Source organism: Leptinotarsa decemlineata, unplaced genomic scaffold (assembly GCF_025532065.1).
Source record: "Leptinotarsa decemlineata unplaced genomic scaffold, Ldec_3_MD MMD2_tig00026307_RagTag_RagTag, whole genome shotgun sequence".
Taxonomy (NCBI): Eukaryota; Metazoa; Arthropoda; class Insecta; order Coleoptera; family Chrysomelidae; genus Leptinotarsa; species Leptinotarsa decemlineata.
The window spans coordinates 6,340,666-6,352,885 of record NW_027412681.1 but is presented as its reverse complement, the minus strand read 5'-3'; the positions used below and the strand labels follow the sequence as shown (position 1 = coordinate 6,352,885).

The window sequence follows — 12,220 nt, the reverse complement described above, 5'->3', positions numbered from 1 at the left end:
CAAATTCCCGTTTGTTGTTATTTTCGGTGATGTTTTTCCAAAATAAGGAGTAATGGAAGTGGTTTTTGTTGTATGATGAAAGTGATCGCTATTTGTTGAAAATTCATGACGAATGTATTGAATGAGTAGCTTCTACTTAAGAGTTGAAAATGAGTCTATAGAAATATGTTGAATTGAAATATAAGGGGTAAGACAATGAATTTCTTTCGCTTATATACCATATACTTACTCACTCAACAGAAAACAGAAATCACACATTGAATAATTGAACTTAGTTTTTTCCTTACTAAGAACGTAAGCATTTAATCGGAAACGGACAAGGAAAATTCACTATGGAATACAAGGTAGTCAATGTGGAAACAATGAAATGGAAATCACCCCGGAGTATTTTCCCAACACCAAAATTTTTTAAAACGACAAAAACCAAGATAAATATCAATGAAATTCACTTATGAGAGAAAATAAAGGACAACTCTCATTTCATGACGTTTTGGTAATGAGGAACCAATATGGAGGGTTAGAATACGATGTAATTAGCAAAGAAACAAGCACGAACATGTACAAACGTGCTGTCCACAGTGATGTGATGTCCACAGCACAAACGTGCTGTACACAGCTTCCAGTTTAGATCCAATTAACTTCTGTGTATGCTCTATATTATATATATTTATAATTTTTTTTTATTCTTTAGAAGGAAGTGAAAAGGCATAAATCTGTCTGCAAAAACAAAATATAGCAAGCATCAAACGTGAGGGAAATAGGAGAAAGATAATGTTTCAATCAGATGATACTCATATATAAAGTAACTCCAGACCATACTCGAAACTAGGTTAAACTGACCTCAGTAATCTCCACAAGGTAGTGGTGACATTCAAGTGGATATAATGTTATTCGTTCATGTGAAACATGTGTATTAACAATGCCTAGTTTGTATATCTACCAAACTCTGATATATATAAGAAAAAATATTTCAATTATTCCTAGAAATGAGCAAATCCATGAACATTTCACCAGAAATAACCTTTAACTTTATCAGCCTTATAGTAGATTGACAGTATCGAAGAATCACCCCATGTGCTGTGGGATTAAACTATATAATAAGCTTAGTAATGACATTAAGTCCTCAAACATCAATGTCTTTAAAAGGAAGCTTAAGGTTTTTCTATCGCAAAAAGCATACTACTCTGTGGATGAGTTTCTCCTTGAGTGATAATAATAATTTTATTGTAGCTTAGTGATTTTATTTTTATTTAAGTTATGCTTTGTATTTGTTTTTCTATATTAGTTTGACCTGTTGTATCAGCCAGTATTTTATGATGATGTTTGCCTAATGTGATTGTAAATGAAAACTGATTCAATAAATGTTTGATTGATTGATTGATTGATTGTGAATGGAAGCTCAGACCAAATCGAGAATAAGGAATGATAAAAAAAACTTGACTCGACAACACATGGGCTCAAAACCAAATGGGCTCAACAACTGAGCATCTCTGCTGCCTTCTGCGTTGAAAAAAAATGGACTTAGGAACCAGGAAGCTCCAAAAGGAGGTCCCAAAACAGATAACCTGTGAAATATGTATATTTTACTACTCGATTCATGTTCATTATATTTGTATGAAAGGAAGGAATTTGAAATTGTCGTTCCGATGTAGGATGTATTTTTTTAACTGTTTTTTACATATCTCTTGACTCCAGCGGGATTTTAAACCACAATAGGTGTTCAAATAAATGAACATATAAAATACTGCCTGTGCTTGATAGACATATCATCAAACCAGAAATAGAGCAGATAATTATGAGGTCTAATCCTCTCAACATATATTGCACGACTTCCCATTTTTTTTTAAAACCATAAAAATGACAATCTTCAAAGCTTTTTTTGTTGAACAAAAACTAACAAGAACTCTAGAACCTTCAGTTTCAGTGCGAAACTTTGCCCACCGCACAAAAGTGTAATATCCGTCTCTCTTCAATACATCATACATTAGAATGAGAGGGCAATGAACATGGCATAGTAGTACAAGGTTGTAAACAAGTAAGGGTCGCACCATGAGCATTGTATGAACGGGATTGGATGATTTCATACTGACGCAAGGACAGGACAGAGAATTGATATCAACTAAAGCTATCCAAATCCAAGATAGAGTAAAACAAAACAAAACCGAAGCGTGATGTTCACGTGATCGCCCAGTGTCAGATGGAAAGGGCAGCGTTCAATGGTGAATTCGCCTTCTTGGTACGAGTTCGGTACCAGCACAGGGTTGTAATCAGTCGTTTGCGTGTTTGTGTGGCGTGCGTTATAGTATATTGTTTAAAATTGTTTTCCAAGATGTCCAGTACAGACACTGCTGATGACACTGTGAGCTATCCTCTGAGTCCAGCCAGGAAACGATCCAAAAAAAGACATTTGAGTATTGAGATGAAAGAAGTGATTTTAAATGTGTTCAAGAAAGAGATGGAAGGAATTGAGACATCGACTGTCGACGAAGTCGTATTGAAAGTTTCCGATAAAATTGGAGTGTGTTACGCTTCGATTTACAATGTTTAACGGGAATATAAACAAAATCATACATTTTCCAAACTGAATACAAATCAGAATCGTCAAACCATTATAAAATCAATAGATGATGCTGATAAACATGCAATCAGGAGAAAAGTGCATGAGTACTTTTTCAGAAATGAAATACCCACGATAGACAAAGTACTCACAGAAATAAATGAAGATGTTTCATTGCCAAGTTTTAAGCGGTCAACATTCCATAAGGTATTGAACCATTTGAATTTTGTATGGACAAAACGAGGGCGCAATAGTTTATTATTGGATAGAGAGGAAATTGTGTTATGGAGGAGAGAGTATTTGAAAATTATAGTGAACAACAGAGAACAATTTATTATATGAATGAAACCTGGGTTAATGCTGGCCATACTACCCCTAAAGTATGGGTCGATGAAACTGACCTCATCTAGGAGGGCCTTTCTAGATGGACTATCCACCGGATCAACGAATCCATCAGGTAAACTCATATTTATATTAAGACCTACCTCAATTTCAATATATAAAAAGTAACCCCCGTATTTGTTTTATTTACTTACATACCTCTTCATAATTATAGGTAAAGGAAAATGGCTTATTATTTGTCACATCGGCAATGAGAATGGGTTTGTTGCTGAAAGGCTGTGGGGTTTCGAGTACAAGAAAACTGGAGATTATCACGAAGAAATGAACGGTGAATCTTTCGAACAGTGGTTTTCCAAAGTTCTACCCCATCTGGAGGATAATGCTGTGATTGTAATGGACAATGCACCTTATCAAGGAGCGCAAGTTTCAATACCAAAAATATATAGTCGATGAGATGGCAACAGGCCAAAACAAAATTGTCCTTCGCCTGCCTCCATACCACTGCGAGCTCAACCCCATCGAGTTAATGTGGGCGGATGTGAAGAATTTTGTAGCTCAGCATAACACCACGTTCAAATTTGCAGATCTCAAAGTACTTTTTGATGAGGCTTTGATAAGAGTCACAGCGGAGAAATGGGAGAAGTGTGTTCGGCATGTGATATCGGAAGTCGAGACAAAGATGTGGAAGCTTGATAACTTAATAGAGGTACAAATCGAGCCACTGATAATTCAGATTGGTGAGTATGACACTACTGATGAAGAGAAATTCATCCAGTTGAATAATTCTGTTTGATATTTCTTTTGATTTAACATAAAATAAAAATTATCGATAAAGAAATAATTACGTCTTTTTTCATATAATGCTTGAGTGCGCTGTGAAAAATCCAATGAAAATCTTTTTATATTACACATATCATCTGAATTTTTCCCGTTAAACTGCAAAACTTGTGCAGTTCACTCGTTATTATAAAAAAGTTTTCCTAAGTATGATATAGCATTTGCGATCAACAAGATGTTGTTTCTGAATACGACCCTGGCCAATTCTTGGGATTTCCAATATCACGTGCGTAGGGCATGTCAATGTTTACATCCACTCTATCTTTGATTTGAATTTGCTTTAGATTGGGTCAACCTTGAAGGGAAATAACCTGTGATTCAAATGTAAACAATGAACACCACTCCGGAAAGATTACTTGAGATTCAGTAAGATCATAAACATGAAATGCTGTGATTGTCACAACAATACAAAGAAATAAAACAATTATATACATGGTACCTATAATACATCAGGTGAGTGAGATAGTACATCACTAAAAAAATTCATCAAATGAAGGTAATTACGATTGAATTATAAAACAATTTCTTTTCTTCACAGAAAATGGTTTAGACTCTGCATATGAGATACATAAAACTAAATTTATGTGTACTTCCAGGACACATCAGGTAAGCTCTATTATATCATTCAGTTGAAGAATTGATGAATGAATTTTGGTTTCATTTAAGGTTATCCCAACTCTGTACTACTGGGAAGTAGATTCATCAAGGTAAACATAGTGACACTGTATCAATTCACAAATAAAGCTCCAAATTGTATGCTGTTGAATTTATTCTCATGGTAATGAATAGTGCACATATCAACGAAAGAAAACAAATGGCATTTCACTTTTATGTTATTTCAAATCTAAATGCTACAGTAGTACAGTTCATTAAAATGTTGTATAATTATGCACTCTTGATAACTGGTTTTTTGTTAGCATTTGTATGTCTTGCAAGAGCTGTAGTGGGGGTTATATTGAAAATGAGTTTGTGCGCATGAGAACAGGCTCACCATCACGTTTGGCGCTTGCTGTAATATCTTTTCAAAGTATCACTGATTCCAAATTCAACGTAGATCGTTAACAGGTATTTTTCTTTCTCCTAAGTTTCTATCTGTATGAAGAGGAAGTAGAACAAACATCCCAATATTCCACTTCCGTCCCGATGTTTCCCTCGTGCGAAGAAAACACGTTAGAGAGAAAGCCAGCCGATCCCCGGAGACGTCAAAAGACAATGCCTTCCTTCGTGTTCGCATATTCATGAGCCAGCGCCAGGTTTCTTGCGGGCCCTTCGGAGACGTCGTCGACCCACTTGACAACTTCCACGAGAGGCGACATGCTGGTGACGTTGTCGAGATTTATTTCGGGCGAAATAGCTGCAATACAAGAGAAAAACGAATGAATTGCGGCTTGGGAATGGAGATGCTGCTGGGACGGATGCTAATCCAAAAAAGTTGGATACTTTTTTGGATTAGATAGTTGTGAAAACTATTTTGTAGATGATTTTTTCAAGGATACGATCAATGTACAGTAACGCAGAAGAAAGACTGTGAGAACTAATTTCGAAATGTTTTATTTATGTCGAACAGTGAAATCATATCAATTTTTTGAGTTATTTACCGGTTCTGAGTATAGATTAACCCAATAAACAGTACCTTTTGGGTTAACAAATTACAATGGAGAGTTATCTATCACATTTCTGTGAAAGAATATCAAAATACAGAAGGTACAAATATTTTGTTGATTTGTACCTACGGTTTCTTACAGCCCAGTCCGAAGCTCTTTCGAATATATGATATGGAAAGGAGAGTTTTTGTGACTAAGGCCAAATATGTTGATTGAAACTGAGGGTTGTCCCAAATATGGAGACGAGAGCTGATTACCGAGAAATTCATTTTAATCAACTTGTTCCATTAATTACCTATTCTTTTTGTAGAAATTCATATTGAATATAGTTGTACGACTGCCCTCCTGAAAGTTGTAGATGATGTGCACAGATCTATTGATAATAACAAACTCTGTCTTCTGATATTATTGAACTTTTCTAAGGCGTTCGATCGCATACACCATGACCTCCTCCTTTGCTATTTTGGGCTACCTAGGGTTTTCAATACATGCTGTAGCACTACTGAAAGGTTACCTTCGCAATCGTTTTCAAATAGTTGTTTTCAATAACGAAAAATCTGATTCAATATAAATTGAAAATGGTGTTCCTCGGGATTCAATATTGGGTCCTCTCTTGTTCGTTTTATACACATCTCAATTTCATAGGTCACTGCAATTCGCAACCATGCATTGTTATGCCGACGATACCCAGCTGTACACGGAATTCGACGAGAATTCAATTAACGAGGCCCTATGGCAAATTATTACCGATATCTAGATGTTATTAGCTTTGTCAACTGTTAATGCATCTTAATCTAATGTCATGCTCTTTGGTAGAACAGCGGCGAGAAATCTTTGTTCTGGCCTCATAAATATTGTAATAGATGAAACAGAACTTCCCCTGAAAGGAGTTACAAAAAACTTGGGCTTATATCTCGACAACAGTCTTAGTTTCAAAATACACATTTCGCAATGTGTATTTTGAAAATAATAGACTCTAACAGAGCATTTCTGAATGAAAAAAGTGAAATTATACGCCAAATACGCAGACGTGGTGTACGGTACGAGAATTTGGTAGAGTGACAGTTTTAGAATCCAAAAGCTCCAGAATGCATGCATTAGACTCATTACGGTACTAGGAAACGAGAACACATTTCCCATCTGTTCGGGGATGTGGGTTGGTTGAATATGGAATTCAGACGAACATTTCATTCTGCAACATTTTTTCAAAAACTCCTTAAAACAAAAAACCCTCCTATCTTTTCGAAAAAAATATTCTTTAGAAGAGACGTACACCATCTTAACTTGAGATTCAGGACACATTTAATAATACCACAGCATGAAACTTTTCTATTTCGCGGATCTTTTACTTGCCATTAATCGGATACCCATTGAATATAAACCTCTGCCATTAGGAAGTTTCAAACGGAAGATAAAAAAATATCTTCTTGCAATAAATAGATCGAACTAATCGAATTATGTCGAAATCAATCAACCTTTCTCCAATATGAAATTATATATATATATATATATATATATATATATATATATATATATATATATATATATATATATATATATATATATATATATATATATATATATAAATCGATTTAATTCGTGAGGTTGCAGTCAATAGCTGGGCTGTTACAAAGAAAACTCTTTGTTATATGTCAAGCTATATATATATATATATATATATATATATATATATATATATATATATATATATAGCTTGACATATAACTCAAGCTTTTTTCCAAAGGTCAGGGAACTCACAAGTTTTCAAACAAATATTATATATATATATATATATATATATATATATATATATATATATATATATATATATATATATATATATATATATATATATATATAATGAGCTGTTGTCTCGGGTTTCGCTCCGTGTTCTATGTATTTTGTCCCCATAAGGATTATTTTCACAACGTTTCGGCAAAGTCTCATTTGCCTTATTCTGGTGATGTCTGGTTTTTTCAACTAAACTGATTAGTTCGAACTCTGTGTCTCAATTTATAGGGATGGATGTTTCTCTTTACCTGCGTTGCTGCCACTACCTGTGTTTGCTCGGCTACCTGTTTTGGTCTTATTCCCTGAGTTTTGCTTCTGGGGTTGAACGGTCTGATTGCTTGTGCGAAGCCATAAAACGGATCTCCATGTTGATGGTAATGGTTGTGGAACTTATATCACAGCGCAGGAATTCTTCGGTGCTGAAGAAGGCGTTTTTCATTAAAAAAATATTTTATCCTGAATTTGAATATGTTATTAGGTAGAAAGACATCTTATTTTTTGTGGTAATTTATTGTGAAATTTCACAGCCCAAAAATTTTGTCCATTTTGACATCTTTTTAAGCGGCAGTAGTTTCTACTCAAATCATTTTCATGCCTAGTGTTGTAGTCGTGCACATTTTAATAACTTTCATACTGAGATAGATTATTTTTTATATATATTAAATTTTCCACGATATATAGAGAAGGAAAGATTACTATTTTTATTGTAATGAATGAATTTCGACATTCATCTCTGTAGTCGATATTGTCTAATATTCTAATTGCTTTCCTTTCGTGTCGAAATATTCTATCACAATCTGTTGCATGTCCCCAGGCGACAATACCATAAGAAATAATGGATTCATACTAGGAAAAATATGCCGTTCGAAGAGTTGCTTTTGAAACTTGTCTGGAGAGGTTTCTTAGTAAAAATAGATTTCTCATGAGCTTTTTTGATAGTTCATTGATATGATGATCCCATTTTAACTCACTGTCAAAATTAATTCCCAAAAATTTCACACTTCTTTGCGAATTAGAGTAATTTTCCGTATTTCTTAGGGTGAATACTATGTTTTGGGTTTTGTTTTTATTCAGATGTAATTCGTTCGCATCGAACCACCTTTCAGTTGGTGACTGTACTTCAGAGGATAATATAAGTAGGTACCTCATCTAGAGTTTCAGCATTTGTTTGGATTGTAGTATCGTCTGCATATAAAATATATGATAACGGGTTCTCCCAATATGGTAGGTCATTAATGAAAATTATGAATAGTAGAGGTCCCAACATAGATCCTTGCGGTACACCAGTTTTTCTTGTTGATAGAGAATTGCCCACTTTCACAATTTGAAATCGATTTTCCAAGTATGAGTTGATCAACTTTATAGTGTTGACAGAAAAGTTATATAGTTTTAATTTATTCAAGGAAATTTCATGTTATACACAATCAAATGCTTTGCTCAGATCACAAAAAGTTATTTCTGTATACTCTAGTTTTTCAAAAGTTATTGTTAGTTTGTTGTTATCTTCTAGTATCGCCATTTCAGTGTTTCTACCTTTTCGAAATCCATACTGGCAGTCTGTGAATATGTTATAATTCTCAAATAATAATAATAATTTGTAGAGCTTTACATTTTTCGAATATTTTTGATATTATTGGTAGCAGAGATATTGGTCTGTAGTTTGTCGGATCATTTGGATTTCCACTTTTGAAGATAGGTATTTTTGTACACTGGTTCACCAGTTTAGTTAGAGGGATTAGGATTGAATTTAATATGCATTTGATCACTTCAACATTCAGTCCATATATACCTCTGCTGGGTTTATTTTTTAATGACTTCATTAAATCTCTAACTTCATTGTAGGTAAATTCTGTAAAATTCTGTAAAATTTTCAAAATTCAAATTGTTTAGTTCTTTGAAAGGGTCCAAGTTTGAACTATCTATTTTTTTGGTTAGGTTTTCTGAATTATTCACAAAGTAGGCATTGAAGGTGTTTGGTGACACTGGTGGGTCTTTAATTCGTTGTTCTCTATTTTTGTTTTCCTTTATGATATTTCACATGCATTTATTTTGATTTTTCGATTTTTTTATGCGATTATCGTTACATTCCCTTTCACCACATGCAATAGTTTTTTTGTATATATTTTTCAAACTGTTTAGTTTTTGTTTGAGATCATCAGGAGGATGCTCTGTATATATTTCGTTCAAGAGGTGTAGCTGGTCTCGCATGTTTCTTATTTCGCCATTAAACCATGTATTATTTGCTTTTTTGTTTCTAATATCATATTTTTTTTCAGGAAATGTGTTCATGAATGCTTTCTCTAATACACCCATGAGAATTTTCATTTTATCATCAGTTTTTATGTTGTCATCAATAAATGACCAATCTGTGTTTTCAATGATGTTGTAGAATAAAAATCTACCCGAATCTGTTATACGTCGGCTTATCTTTTTATTTATTTTCAATTTGTTCTGATGTATTTCCAATTTCAAGATTTGTCCGTGGTGGTCAGAAAAATCTGTTTCTATTGTTGTTGTTTCGTAGGGATAACATGTAAAATTTATGAATATATTATCAATACAAATTTCCCCCTAGTAGGACAGATAATCATTTTCTGAAAACCGAAAGACTCAAGCAGATCACATAGGGCTTTATTTTCCTTTTGTTTTGTGTCAAAGAGTACATTGAAATCTCCAGTCAATATGATATGTTTTGTGCAATCTAATTTTTTGAAAATATTTTCTAGTGAGTTTAAAAAGATGTCAAAATCTCCATTTGGGCACCTGTAAATGGAAAGACTAAATATATTATAGTTTTCTATGAGAGCACCACAAATTTCAAAACTTTTTTCGGTACGAAAAGGGCTCAAATGATCCAGAGATATTGCATTCAAGTTTGGCTTACAGAGAATAGCTGTTCCACCATGTATGAATTTTTTCCTGTAAAAAGAAGATACAACAACATAATCATTGATGCTCAGGAACTCCATCTCTTCATAATTTAGAAAGTGCTCCGAGAAACAGCAGATATCGAAATTTTTGTCAATCAAGAATGATTCAAGTTCATTCGATTTGTTTCGGATTGATTAAATATTCAAATGCAGGCATTGTACGTTGTGATTGATTTTTTCTTTTACTGTTGTTGATTTATTTGTTGATTTTACGACAGAATCTGGTGCTAACCCACTCTTTGTTATGACAATTTTTGTTTAAGCCCCAACACTCGTATTCTGCAAGTCTATTCACAGAGACGAGCTGCTGCTTTTACCATCAACGCTGGTGTTCCCCAGGTATCTATATTATCTCCAACCCTCTTTCTATTGTATATCCCATCTTCAGCGGCAGCAAGAGGGTGTATATCTTAATGAGGATCTAGAAGTAATTTCGAATTGGGTTGAGAGTAACCAGGTTCAGTTCAATGCCACAAAACCCAGGTATCAGTTTTCTCCAAAATGGTGAATGTCAGGTCAGACGATTCAATAAGTTTGTTGGGGGTTGAAATGGACACCAATATGTCTTGGCACAATCATGTCGCTGAAATTCTAAAAGCCGCTTCTCTAAAGCTTGGAACACTGTTCCGAACCAGAAAACCGTACACACCTCAGTAAGTTTTGATGCTTTATAAAGCTCGGATTAGGCCTTCTTTGGGGTATTGCTCTCATGTATAGAGCTCCGCCCCTAAGCATACCCCCAAGCTGCTGGTTTCCATTCTGAAAAGCGCCATCCGGTTGATAGACAACGCGAACAGTACTTGCAACCTTCATAGTCTGGAACATCGAAGAAATGTTTCTCTCTTCTATAGATACTTTCACGGGAAGTGTTCATGTGGCAAGTGGCACATTTGATTCCACCGAGGGCGGTACATGTCAAAAATACTCTACGGATTGTGACTGCTCATCGTTTTGAGGCTCAACTCAGTATACCTCGAACTTCACTGTTCAAGAACTCCTTCATTTGGGGAACTGTGTTTATGTGGAATAAACTTCCTGAGAGCGTTTTTCCAAAAGAATTAAATCTCTAGCCATTCAAATCCAATGTGAATCACTACTTTTGCACAGGCACCGCTCTTAGAGCGCTTCAGGGATTTTCCGGTAGTGCTTGTGTTTTGTTCTAAAAAGATAGAATTGTACCATTCAAATGTACGAGTTTCATTGAAAAATCATCAGGATCCCTATCCTTTCTGAAATGCAGCCATTTTCAGCAATTTTTTCACGCCTCTGTATTGATCCATCTGAACATTTTTTCGGGCATCCTTGCATCATTCAATCTGTAGCCGTCTGCATCCAGAGGTAATGATTCTTCACCAAACTCAACTCGTACAAGAAGTTTTCATTTATTCTATCTTAAAGTGCACTTCCATTCGACCCAATCGCGCAACATAAATATAAGAAATCATGGCGAGCTCATCCACTTCCCAACACCGAGTACTCTACATCCGAGAAGGAATTGCGAATAAATTCCATAACTCAAACAGCACAAACATTCTAGAACGGTTGATTTCCTGAAAGATAAATACTTCATTCATATACTGGATTACTTTGACAGTGTTTGTGTAAGCTACACCCTCGAAAGGGATGTATCATGTCACATTTCATATGTGTGACGTACTGTTTGCGAGACGATGTCTACTTGATTATTTGAACGAGTATTTAGTTTCACTTGGGGTGAGTTCATTAGTATAATTATAAATAAATTGTATAAATATATAAATTGAAAACTGCATCTACTTTGATCGCAACATTTCACTGTTATACACTGTGTCCGTAAAGCATGGAACAAATTCATGTTTAGCTAAACAGGTCATTTTAAGAAATAATCCTGAAACACGTCGATTTTTTATGTTAATTTACCGTATTTTAAAATAATAATCTAATATACAGGGTGAATTACGTTCGAGTAATGACGTCACCGTCATTTTTTTTAAATGGAACACCCCCATTTTGTCTCAATTTTTGGATTACTCTAGCTGAGCTGATTCCAAAAATGTATCACATGTTGATTCCAATTGGTACAGGGTGGACAAAAATACAGTAGTTGTGTGTGCTAATAAAGTAACGCGTAACATTCTTTATTAGGTAAATTAATAATATTATCAAAAATACTTATTGTC

At 34.5% G+C, this 12,220-nt stretch overlaps 1 protein-coding gene and 1 long non-coding RNA gene across 2 annotated transcripts in view; both read left to right on the top strand.

Moving 5' to 3' along the window:
* LOC111504397 (uncharacterized) overlaps positions 1–12,220 on the top strand; it is an 859,110-nt gene that overhangs the window by 430,824 nt on the left and 416,066 nt on the right. The window lies entirely within an intron of this gene.
* On the top strand, positions 3,756–5,361 carry LOC141485173 (uncharacterized). Its single transcript, XR_012467068.1, has 3 exons — positions 3,756–4,189; positions 4,275–4,342; positions 4,403–5,361. It is a non-coding gene; the product is annotated as an uncharacterized lncRNA (long non-coding RNA).